The sequence below is a fragment of the Monomorium pharaonis genome, chromosome 4, assembly GCF_013373865.1.
Source record: "Monomorium pharaonis isolate MP-MQ-018 chromosome 4, ASM1337386v2, whole genome shotgun sequence".
Lineage (NCBI taxonomy): Eukaryota > Metazoa > Arthropoda > Insecta > Hymenoptera > Formicidae > Monomorium > Monomorium pharaonis.
In genome coordinates, this window is record NC_050470.1 from 31,600,242 (window position 1) to 31,614,084 (window position 13,843).

The 13,843-nt window shown below is 31.7% G+C and overlaps 1 protein-coding gene across 1 annotated transcript in view; it reads left to right on the forward strand.

Annotated features, from left to right (window-relative positions):
• The window catches only part of LOC105839083 (alpha-2Da adrenergic receptor), an 87,598-nt gene that overhangs the window by 66,933 nt on the left and 6,822 nt on the right, over positions 1–13,843 (forward strand).

Here is a 13,843-nt window from a genome sequence, read left to right on the forward strand (position 1 = left end):
ATAAATTACATGCATAACTCCATTGATTACGAACTTTTTAATTTAGATAAACTCTCTTTCCTCTCTCTAGTCAACCTCAACTGGCATTATTTATATTGCAACGATACACGAATCATACTATTAATTAACGAAACGTATAACATTAAGTCCATTTGCATTTATGTAAGCTGTAATTATCTTTTAAACGTTCTACTTACCTAATTGAAATCCCATTACATCCAGTAAGTTATGATACCTAGTGAAGCGCGAAAGCAAGAAGATTACGGATGTTATTGCATTTAACTATAACTTTGCGCAATTTCTGTTAACTTATGGTAGAGCATTAATGTATGATATGATTACCACTAATTACATTGTTAGAGTTAGTTAGATTAATCAAACATTCAATAGCCGTTCTGTGCGAATCAATCATATACAATTCTGATATATTATCATTATTTTCTTTTTACGGATCTACGCTTCTAAGAATAGATCCTTTTCGTCTTAAATTCGGAAAATGATAATTGTCCAAATATGTAAATAATATTGTACGTAATATTGATCTTGATGTATTATAAGCGCGCACACTGTGATTATCGCATAGTGTGCCCCACTTCAGGCACGATTAATAATTGAAAAACTGTGGTGTCAATAGGAGAATGAAAAAAACGCTACGATTGATGATTGCAGTACACATATGCAATGACCCGAGAAAGAAAAAGAGAAGAAGTTTCATATTCATTTTACCGTGATTATTTCCTTTTTTTTAAATTTTTTTAAACTTTTATACAGATGAATGTATTCGATAAGAGAGAACAAAGCGGTAGTAGTGATTTAAATCACTTGGCGAAAATATCTTGTACATAAACGAAATTATGCGAAAATAGTGTTGCAAACGATTTCAGCAAAAGAAAGGTGGCAGATAACTTTGATGGACAATTGCATTCACCGATTCAACGATATGAAACAGATGAAAACAGAGAAGAGCGGTCCATTTACTATATCCATAGGTCGCATATGGTGGTTCATATACACAAGTATATAAGGAAAAATGTAAATCTACATTCGTCGAGAGAGCACTGAAAAGAAATATCTCATTTCGGCGCAATTTTATCTAATCCCACAGAGACCGTAATCGCGTCTTTGCCATATTCTTTCGTACTCCATGCAAAACAAGATACAATGCAATCATATGCATAATGTTACCTTGAATGCATTTCTTTTTCCTCAATTAATCCTCAATACGCACACTGGGTTAACGTAACGAGGATGAATTTTCGAAATTGCGGCATTTCAACCGATCTAATTTTAGTTTTTGCAAAATATCTCTTGTGCTATAACTTTTTTGGCTTTTTAACTGGAATATTCTTTTTCTTTAGACTTCAAACTATTGATTTAAAAAACTGGTTAAAAATTGATGCATTTGAACCAAAGATATATGCAAATAAAGACACTGGGTTAGTAAATCGGGAGTTTTTTTATATGTGCGTATTGAAAGTTACAATCACGGTACAGGAAGTTATTGTAACATTACAAAATAATTTTCCACCGTATCTATAAAGTTTAGTCCTTTATTTCTATTGTAACGTAATTCGTTCAAACCAGATTTATTCTGCGTAATAACGCTGGCTAAGCGTTCGATAAATTTATTTGTTAGCCTGCAAAAATAAAAATTTTATTTTTCTTCAATCGGTTTGCACGAAATTGTTTTATTAAGTTATTAAATCAAGTTTTAATGCAATGTGCGCTTTTCTCCATTCGTATGTTTTTATATGAACAAATGTATACGTATACACTTATTAATACTCGAAATATGTTTGCTAATATTACATTTGTGCAACTAAACTTTTCACATAATTATTATATAAATATTTTCAATCTAAATAAACGGCGCATATATGAAAAACCTATTTTATACTTCATTGTTCAGACAATAACGCGCACATATTATATATTATTCGTAATATGGAAAATTATTATTTTTCCAACTACAGAAAATGTAACAGAAATTATGAAAAATTCAAAGATATACGAATCATTTATCTTTAACAAGATTTAATTATTCTTTACAAAATATTAAACTTCTTCTGTGGTTATTATATTTATAATCATCAATGAATTTCTACAAATAAATAATGTTTCTCAATATATTATTGCATAAGTGTTGCGTAAGCTTCTCATATATTAATAATGTTGCATAATATAAAATTGAAATAAATACGTAGAAAAAAAAAAAATAACCAATAACATATGTAATTGCGGGCTGCTAACTACATAAAATAACTCAATACAATAATATTTGCTTTAATGCAAGTACAATATTGATACTACAATAGCATATATTATTGTATTGAGTATATCTGTAGCCCGCAATTACATATCTTATTGGATATATTACTTCTTTTTCAGTGTAAATTTAAACGCACGTTGTAAAAAATGTTGAAACATTATGTATAACCTTTCAATGTATAATCTTACAATGAATACTTCCGAAAATGTTTTGAATCTCTACAAGTAAAATTATACATTTGATATTAATTGATCTTAATTAATTATAAATGTGTAATTAAATTTCTCTTTTCGTGTAGCATGACCTTGGCAATTGCCTCGTGACTAAACTGATTATAATAATTTATCATACATAATTTAAACAATTACAAAATCTGAAATAATAAAACAACAATAAAAAGATTATAATAAATAGCAATAAAGAGCGGAAATATATATCGTAAATTTATAAAAAGAGAAGCTCTAAATCTGTCAAGTCTTTAATAATTAAAACTATAATTAAAACTAAAAATAAAATTTACAATCACTTTATAAATGATGTTTAAACGAATGTTTAAAAAATATAAATTGTTTCTGTCTATTTAAATTTCTTTTATGTCCAATATGTTTTTTTATACTGTGAGTTTAACAAGTTTTTCATTTCATTCATCATTAAAATTGTAATCAGCATCATAATTTATTTCATGAAAAATTCGTTGGCTTGAAACAAATCAGTCTTCTCATCATGCATTTCTCCAGTTTTGTATTAGCACGAAAGGAGAACTCAAACTATATTTAGGTCTCAGGATTTAGATCTCAGAAATATATCAAAGGCAATTTCATTTTGGCTGTTAAAATATGCAGGATCTAGAACATTTATTATTCTGTATGTAGTTCCTCAAAGGTTTAATATTGCTTGCTGTTCCATGTAAATCATTACGCATTTTCGATCGAATCCGTCTTTCCTAACTTTACTAACACTTTACCATTAACGCGTCTTTTATTAAACTTCAATCATACAAACATTTTTTGTTTTTATTTTCTATATCATCGAAAGGTGTTTATAAAGACTAATACAAAGTATATTTCTCACAATAGTGTATTTATATTAAACCAATAATTGTTTGTGTATATAAAATATGTAAAATAGATATTTGTGCTACAAGTGAGAAAAGTCGACTATTTTCTTCGAGTGCATTTATCGCACAAGTTAGGAAATAGTTGATCCGCACATATTGCACACAATATTTTTCGTTACTTGTACGTCGAAATATTGATCGTTGAGTGTGAAATGACAGGTGAGAAAAGGACCAATTTCGATCCACAAGTAGCGAAAAATTTATTGCTGCACAATTATAAAAAAAAGTTTATTTAATTCTTTTGTTAAAAAGGTAATTTAAATAGAAAAATTCTAGCTTTCGTTTGCAGACATTATTCTAAAAAATTTAGTTGTATTCAAGAATTTAATTATGAAACTGCATGTCAAATTTTGTTTTCCAGTTTGTGTTTCAAGGTATCCTGTATTTCCATTATTATCACATGAAAACATTGTCTTACAAACAACGCCATCAACATGTCAGACTTAATGCACTCGTATCAAAAATTTTGTTGTATTACACTAGCATTATGCGAGAAATGAATAAATTCTGATATAATAAAAAGTTTCGTCTAAAATAAAATAAATGATTTTTTTCACATCTTGTTCACTATTTTTTCCACGGTGGTGCGGAAAAAAGTAAAAAATAAAAAAATTTAATAACCAACTTAAATTTTCATAGGAAAGTGAAATATTCTAACAAATTGGAAAAAATACTGTATTTGTATCTCGGAAACTATTAATCTAAGAAAAAAATTATTCAACATAAAATGTAGAGGATTTTATGCCCTACATTTTTTATAATAACTATTTTTTATGTATCTCACACCGGAAACGAGATATTCATGAAAAAGTTATTTTTTGCTCCATTTTTCCAATATGGCGGCGCGAGCGGCAATGTTTCAAGATCAAAAACTCAGAGTATTAATTAGTATGCTAAACCTAAGAATTATGCCAAGTATAAAGTTTCCTTGACCTTTTGCAAGGTAAAGCCCTTTTATGTCTCTATTGACTGGACTAATTTTTTTCGCGTTTAATTCAAAGGTCGAGTACATGCTAATACAAATAATAAAATTTATAAAATAAATAACTTTTTCAGATGAAGCATATAAGAATTGTTCTGGAATGAGAGCGAATGCAAGAGATGGATTTAAAATGGTAAAAGAAAAGAAAAGCTATTTAAGTTTTTTTCCAAGTTTCTCATAGAAAAGGATGTAGTGAAAATATGTGAGAAAATTACCCAAGTTGGCAGAATTCACGTAGTTTTTTAAGTACCGCTACATAGAATACCATTTAACATTCTTATTTATATAAAGCTGATCAGAAATTTTATATAAATTTGTTTTTATCGGTATTCCATCATGATGTAAAAACATCTTATGTCTTATGTCTTGTCTTTATGTTATCAATAATACTAAACGCAAATTTAAACGCAAACACGAGATCTCAATCAACTACACAACAGCACTGCAAACTACTGGTTTCAATTGTTATTGCAAATTATAACATTTTCCAACAACAATTGAACGCGATATTACGGAAGCGTGGAAAGGCAGTTGATGACTACCGTAAAATAATGCAAATTTCACGAATACAACAACAATATAGCCGCTACTAATTCATTGCAACTGATGAATTCGAGCGAAAAATTAAATTTAAAACAGCGTGAATAAGCTACCGTAATAAATCTTATAAGGATACAGTAGCGCGCGCACATCCCGTCATGTTGCATCCTTTTTTCGTCGACAATGCGGAAATTAATGGAAATGGACCGAGAAATGGGACGAATGCGGCGAAGCTGACGTTAGCCGCATCCCGCTTACGTGGTCATGCATGCCTAAAGCGGTCGGCCGCATCTTGGCGATAATGCGGCGGACACTTTAAGCTCGGCGCCATGCCGCGGCACGTATCAACGGTCTCCATCGTCATCACTTTCCCGGCGCCATTCGTTTTTCAACGAAAAACGCCGGTCCTGGTCCCGTCCGGCTCCATGTCACGACTCGCCATCCTCGAGCGCGACGATGAATCCCGGCCGCGCGCTGCATCAGTTTTCACGGGTAAACCGCAAAGTGCTCGCGCATTAGAAATTTGCATAAATTAAATTCCCCTTTGAATCGAGACTCGCTTAGGAAAGTAAAAGAGAAAGAGACAACCTCTCTCCCACTTTTCATCGTGTCACCATGTCGCTTCATCTCGAGACTCGCTTTTCGTCTCGCGATATCCTTCCCTGCCGTCGCGCCGTTTTTCTCTAACCGCTTCACGTCCTTTCATCCCCAGCCTCCGCAATCCATTTCCCACCCCGTTTCTCATTCCTGTTCTTTTCTCTTCCCGTCCTTGGAACAGCATGGCCGCGCCTGCGTATCATACTCTCTCCGTCGCTCTCCTTTTCTCTCTTCTCCATTATCGTCGTTTCTCCCCCGTGGCCACCGCGTCTTGTTTTTCTCCTTCGGGACCGGGACCATTGTTCTCCATACGACGTATCGCGATCGCGGTGTACTCTCGGTAGAATCGAAATTGCCGTCACCCGCCGGCAAGTCGGGCCGACCACAATTCCCTGGCAAACTCCATAGCGGCCCAACCGCCGCTATCCACCGCATCAAATTGCCCCCACCCTCCTCGCAAAAAAGAAGAAGAAAAAGAACAATTATTAGAAGCTGCTCATAAGCAGGCCTGTTGGACGTCGAACACAGTTTTTTTCTATTCAAGTAAACAGTCAATACTGATTCTCTTGTAGAACATTTACATGACAAAATAAGTCGTTGAAATCTCATAGGCTTCAATTAGGCTTCAATTAATTAAACACATAAATAGTATTAATATTGTACAAATATTGTTAACTGGAAAAGCCACATATGTCAAATTAACATATATCTATATTTGTATAAAGTAATACATGTGTATCGTACATTACATTTGATACGTGCACATATTATAGCACTTCGAAACTAATTTATTTGACAAGCGCCATAAAATGATCTGTGGTGTACCTCCACCATTCTCTCCAATTAATTAATATTTTACAAAATGAATTAAACATCTCGATAGATATAATTAATGATATGAGAGGGAGATATTACTGTCATACATACATGGATTATCAATAAATATGATTTTGTTTATCTATTCCGCTTTCTTTATCCGCGTGCTCCACTTTCGCTCTTACGAAGATTTAGTATTTCAATCTTGGACGACATTGCGCTTCTCTCGATTTTCGTTGACTCTCAAATCAAGGAACCTTAGATACACCTTTATTGCTCCCCGTGGCTCTTCTGTGCTTAACCGTCGTAGGGTAATTTATTCGCAACCTTGTAGCCCAGTGTTTAACGATATATACGTATACAAAGATGTACGGAAAATTTAATTTACATGTTATGTTATAATGATAAAAATATGTGAATAAAAAGATCTACGTGGAAAATATCAAAGAATATTTTTCTTATAATTATCCAATAATTGTCACAACTCTCTCTCTCTCTCTCTCTCTCTCTCTCTCTCTCTCTCTCTCTCATGTTTTCTTTCTCTTTTGTATCTCTAAATTTATATTTCTATTATACCGTAGCACCGGATAATACACACTTTTAATTAAGAGAGAAGCCTTTCTCATGAAAAAGAGACTACCATAGAAAAAACTACTAAAAACGAAAGATATTCTATGACAATATATTAAATTTATTATTTGTATTTCTATTTATATAAAAAAATTAATTTTTATGTATAATTCTGTGAAAATGAAACGATTAACTTATATTTCATTTGCATAAAAGACCACAGCGTGATTAGTCTACAGAGATAACTGTATATTGAATTAACAAAAGCAAATGCGCGAGAGCAGCGGAATATATTTGAATAGAATATAAAATCTGCAGTTACTGAGCAAATCTTATTAACTATAAATGCAACAGCAACGTTGCCTTGTACAATCAGATCAACAAACTAGCTAGCAGGAAATACTTTCATTAAGATTAATTACTACTTGTATAATAAGCTGGAAAATAAAAATAAAATTACGAGAATTCTGCATAATTTAGAGACCTGAATACGACACGTAGAGTTAGAAATAACTCTGAAGAGAATATTGTTCATTCATGCTTGTTTAATTTAACATAATTTTCTTCAAATTGGTAAAAAAAATATAAAACTATAAACTATAAATTTTTTAAATAATTTACGTAAAACGTTTTAAAAAATAATTTACGTTTGGTACTAACCTCCATTACGGTAGTACTACGATAATCTCATTAAATCCAATTTTGAAAATTACATACATTTTTTATCTTTATAATCTGTATGTAAAATCGTCATAAAATTATCGCAGTATAACTTTTAATATACATAGGTTAAAAATAATTCTTTGAATGTAATTTCTGATTGTTGTCGAGAGCAGAATATAAAATTTATTGCTCGATGATAATATAGAAGATTATGATTATTGTATTCAGCGATAAACATATATTTAAACAAGCGAATTACATAATGATATTACATAATTACATAAGCGATATTACGTAATCTAAACACACGACTCAATGAGTTTTGGGTATTATTCATAAAATGTACCTTGTCGCTCGTTTACTCAGTTCCAGGCAATACCGAAGTTACAGCTTTCATTTCAAGCAATATGGCATTTCTCGTAAAGATAAAATGGCGAATCATATATTTCCATATCATTTCATATTCTCTTCATCACTACTAGATATTTTGCTACATTATTACGTTTTTCCGTATTAAAAAAATAGAAGAGAAAGGATAGGGAAAAGACGTACTCAATGGAAAGGAACACCCTTATACAGGGAAACGAGTGAATAATCGAAATCCAGGTCGTGTATATTATACGTAGACTTGTGCGTTCAACAGTCTATCTTCTCTGTCAAACCGTTCTTTTTGTTGCTGTAGCGACTCTAATATCAAAAACTTTTCATCTGTTTCTGACAGTGCCATTGATTATTTCTCAACGTGTAGGTTTTTTCCTCTTCTTTTTTTACAAAGCACGTAATTTTCTCGATACAATCGTGCACACCGGAACTTTTTTCTCTTCACCGACATTCGTAAGTTCTTTCTCAAGTAATGCGAATATTCCCGATCTTAATTACGTGTCACTGTGTATCTATGTTTTTACGTCATTTCATTTCTTTTTCATCATAAGTGAGTATTGAAATTCTTTTATAATCATTATGGTTTTCTGAAGTCAATAAAACGCGGTAAAAAGCATTTATTTTATAGTCTTATCAGTATTAATCAATGTTTTCAACGTTACTAAATATTATATTACTTAATTTCAAAAAATATGTAAGAATATCAACATTTTATTATTCTCTACAAAGAAAAACCTTGATTTTACACACACACACACACACACACACACACACACACACACACACACACACACACACACACACAGAGAGAGAGAGAGAGAGAGAGAGAGAGAGAGAGAGAGAGAGAGAGAGAGAGAGAGAGAGAGAGAGAGAGAGGGGGGGGGGGGGAAGTAGTTTTGTAAAAAACAATAGATTATTAAATAATATACAAAAAAAAAACAGAAATTCAATATAAAATTAAAGATCACATTGGACATTTATAACTACACGCATATAACGAATATGCAAAGTATTAAAGTCAATGTCATATATCACAGCGGACCGCAATGTCCGTATTGTAGCAGACAATATACACTATATTATTGTTATATTTCTGTTATCATCGTCCATCTGCCACGAACCAAAATTAATTTCTTCATTCTCATTTTCATTCCTGTTGGATGAAGCGTTGGCGTCAACGTTGGCTAGGCATTCTAGTGTCACAATAGTTGTTTGACAAAGAGAATCGAAACGTCAAAGAAGCAACTTGTAAGAAGCGCAAGAGAGAAGCGCTATCCTTATTCAAATTCTTCTTTTAAATGAATCATCGGCCAGTATTAGAACTAAAATTCTACAAAATTAAAAAGTATATATGTTGTATGGTATATACACGTAAAAACATTGTATCTTTCTACTACTAATGTGAACCTACAGTATAATTAAAAAGTTTATATTTTGAAAAAATATATTTCTCTGAACCAGCGTCAAATTTTATATTCAATTAATATAAATTATAATAATAAATTGAATATATTTTTATACGGATATTGAAAAAGAAAATATAATATTAAGAACAATCGTAAAACTCTCTGATTCTTATGAGTAATTGACAATTCAATTAAATGAGTCGTTAATTAAATGCCAATAATAAATGTCATTTGTCCTATAGTAATGTCAGAGAGAGAGAGAGAGAAAGAGAGAGAGAGAGAGAGAGAGAGAGAGAGAGAGAGAGAGAGGAACATAGAGTATGAACTTCACATTAGCTTTCACGGATGACAGATTTACATTAACGATCCTACGTTAATACACCTTCCGAAAACGTAATCTTTCAGTTACACATATACTCGCTCATTCAATACACCAGCTGACGGAGATTTATGAGCTGAAAGCGTACATGCACAATCCTTCTCGTCTTTTCCCCCCCAACATAACGCTAGCTTAAAAAAAGCAATTACGAGAAATGGAGAGAAAGAGTATGCTTGCCCTATACACAGACGTACAGGGCAAGAACGAAAAATGAAAAGAAATATTGATGAAAGAAAATGAATAAAAAAAAGATTGATGTTAAGAAAGGAATAAAAAAAGATGAATTTTAATTAAACCAGACATAAAATTAAATTATTATTAAATTATTAAATTATTCGATGTGATATGTGCGGTATAAAAATAAAAATGGTATTTGGTGTTTTTTATCAACATATACTATGCATACCAATTCTATAAGAACATGGACATGTCTAGATTGCTATTTTTTTTATGATACAAAGTCAAATTACATGCAAAGCAAAAATAATAATGATTAAAACGAGTAATAATTTATAATTACAATAATTTCAGTGGATAATACACTTCGATGATATCTATCGCCATCTATTCTAAGATAAACTCATACAAGTACAAGTAGTCATAGTGTACATAATTCCCCTCCATTTCCTCATTCAAACAACACTAATCGCTTTGCATATCACCTTGCCCTTGACACTGTCGTCAGTCAGTGCAAACGAAGAGCTTCCAATGCACCACTTGCCCCAATTTTCCATCCAATCCTAATTATACAATGTCCGGCAAACATAAAGGAAGTAGGACGGATGGCCGTTTGCAACTCCGCTTCGAAATTGCATACTTTAACCTTTAACATTCCAAAACGCTCGATATGCGTATATATGGAGCGCCGATAAATCAGTTCTTTTTGGCCACATGTTTTAAATATCGAACGTAAATGGCCATCTGTTTATTGTTAAGATAAATAAATAAAGCAATCTGCCGGCTATAAGATGCACAATATATCCTTGGTTGTTTATATTTTGCAGAATTTTTTAAATAGCTAATCAATTTTATCCAACGCGTTATTATTTACGTAGATGGAAAATATGTCAAATGCATACTAGTTAAATACTTACATTTTATTACATTTCTCATGTGGTACTGATTTGTGCACAAATGAACGTTGGAAATTGTAACTTGATGTTTCAGATACCTATTATTGCAATGTTTAATCTTTCATCAATGTTGTGAGCACACACAAAACAAGTTTTCAACTATATTACTTATTTTTGATCTATTTCATATTTTATTATTAAATTGCTTATATATATAACAAAAATATAAAATATTGATGAGGCACAATTTAAGCGCCTGATACACGTTCAATAATTCTCCCCTATCAGTAATCGGTATTTATTTATTTCAAAAAAATTTACTATATATGTATATATATTACAAAAGCTTTACGAACTGCTACACGATCGAGCAATGATGAAATATATTTGTAAGAAAAGCATGATAAACTCGAACAAAAACTTCTAAAACTCCTACAAAAGAAAAAGTTGAAAGGCCTAATATACCGGAACAATTCTCCAATTCTTCTACTTTTCCATTCAGAAGTGAAGTACTTGTCTGCCTTTAACACCCTCATTTTTTCTTGCCGGCTTTTCGCACCGGTTATTTCCATCCTCATTTGTCCTATCATCCTCTTTCTGCCACAAGAACGCACAAAACTGAAAGCAATCAATTTATCACAAGCACACGCGCTATGTATTTGCGCGCAGGTAATGTGTTTCGGCATGTATATTATATACATACGATAAAGACGTCAGACAAAAATGGCGAAAGTTTACGTATTATAAATTGAATGACAAATGTACTGAATCATTTTCCTTTTTATTATCTTGTTTTTCTTTTTAGAATCCTCTTTTTCAACAATCGATGAATTATTTAATTAGATGAGAAGAAAGAGTTTAGAAATTTGAGATGTGTTCAATGAGTTTTTTCTCCGAAATAATATTTTATCTTGCTGAGAGTATATGTAGGTGTAGACGGCGGACAAATGCATATTTTTAATGTTGAATGAGAATGTGAAATTTCTACGCATGCTTTTCATTGTTCACATGTATGTTCACATATTTAGTTATATGAATATTTATTCGATGCTTATCTAAGGCAATCGACAACCCTCTTGGCGTTACGATAAGAAATTTTTCAGCTTATATCTTTGACGTTCAACAAGATTCTGTGATCCAATCACAGGGTCGCGTCAGTGCTACTTCTGTCTTTTCCGCCATTGAAACAATGTATTGTCATATACGATAGGTATCTCCTTTGGGAACGTTCCACGGATTTCCGGCTTTTTCGACGAATTCTGCTTTCAGTTCGCATTGTCTAGTTACATACGGTCTGTTTCCACTCACGCCAACCTTACTATTCATATTTTCATGAATTTTCATTCGCTGCTCGCGGGATTGCTCGTTATTTCGTGTGTATTCACTTTTGTATTAGCGGCTCGCCATATCGCTATACGTCAAGAAGATTATTGGTTTGAAATTCTTGCTGAATCACAATCAACTTTTTTTTACTCCGATAGATCGTCAAAATGTAAATGCGCAAATCTCACAAACGACGGAAAGCGTAAATAATTTTTATTCAACGAAAATGACATTGGATTATGCCTCGGCGGTTCTCCAGCTTGCTCTTCAATTTCGTGCTCAAATGGGAAGAATTCTTTTAAAGTGGAAGAAAAATTTGTCCCAGCTTTATATTGTCGGTTATATTACCTATATCATTAGTCAGAACACTGTAATGAATATTTTTTCTAAGCACTTTTTTATTTTAGGATTTTATTTAATAAAGTTTAAATTTTTTTAGAAATATTATGTAATAGCTTTGCGTCTAAAGTAGAAGAGAGAAAGGTCATGATTTTCTAAAATTAATGATTGATTTTTAAAGTAATTCTTTTGTTAACAATTTAAACTATCTATGTCAACTTGAATTTTTGCATGAAAATTTTTTCTGACGGAAGATAAACATTTTTTTCCTTTACGGAGTGGTCTAATAATTAAAAGTATTTCACAAACTTTTACCAGTTTTAACGTGAGAAGACAAAGATATATTAATATTCTCGCGATGGAGTTGTACCGACAATAAGCTGCTTGATACTGCACATTGACTTTCGCGTTTTTATAAATTTAAATCCTGAGCTGAAGAAATTGCTCGCTATTTCGCACATTTGCGTCCGTGCTCGCACACCTGATGCACCTTTGGAAAGATTTCTTTTCCTGTCGCGATAAGAATATTCTGTCGCCAAGATGCGTACAGAAGAGATGCGAGAAAGGAAATACTGAAAAGCAGACGAATAAGAACGCAGAGTTTAAATATCTACTATAAGTTTCAATTTATTCTATAATCATTTAATTTTCGCTTTTGCGATGAATGTGATTTTAAGAAATTTAAGAAATTAATACCTGACGAATTTGTCAATTTAGTTTTTCAAACTTGTTTAATTTGATACTTTAACGTTAATAATCTTCATCTTATACGTCTCTACAAAATATGATATTCTAATATGTATGTACAATGATATAAAGCCGATAAGTGAACAATTTACTGAAGCAAATACCAATGTCTTGATTAAATCCTGATGACATATCTGTAAATATCCATATCAACATTCTGCGGCAAGTATTTTGGTGCAAGATAAAAATGGTGAACGAATATATATATAAATTCTAAAATTAAAATTACCTAATTAACCTAGTTACGTGCTAAAATTCTGAATCTGTTTCTCCCCTAATGGAAATCTGTCCTTTCTGAATCCATTATGCAGCATGATTCAAGGATGTGAATACTATGCTAAAAGCATAGACAAAACTAAAAAGTTTTGGCAAAAAGTATACATGAAATAGCACTTCAAAGATATTATGTTTCTCGATTTTCTCTGCATTTTCGAGAAGTAACACGTCGTATACATATGTTACTTCTGTAGAAAAATTTCCAAATCTTAATCTAATAGTAAATTTTAATATATAAAACATAACTTATAAATATATTTATAACACTTTTAAAAATATTATAATGTTTGTGTACAGATATACTTTATACATCAGATTCTTGATACTTTCCTTTGTATACCTAGTATTATCACACAGTGTACTTA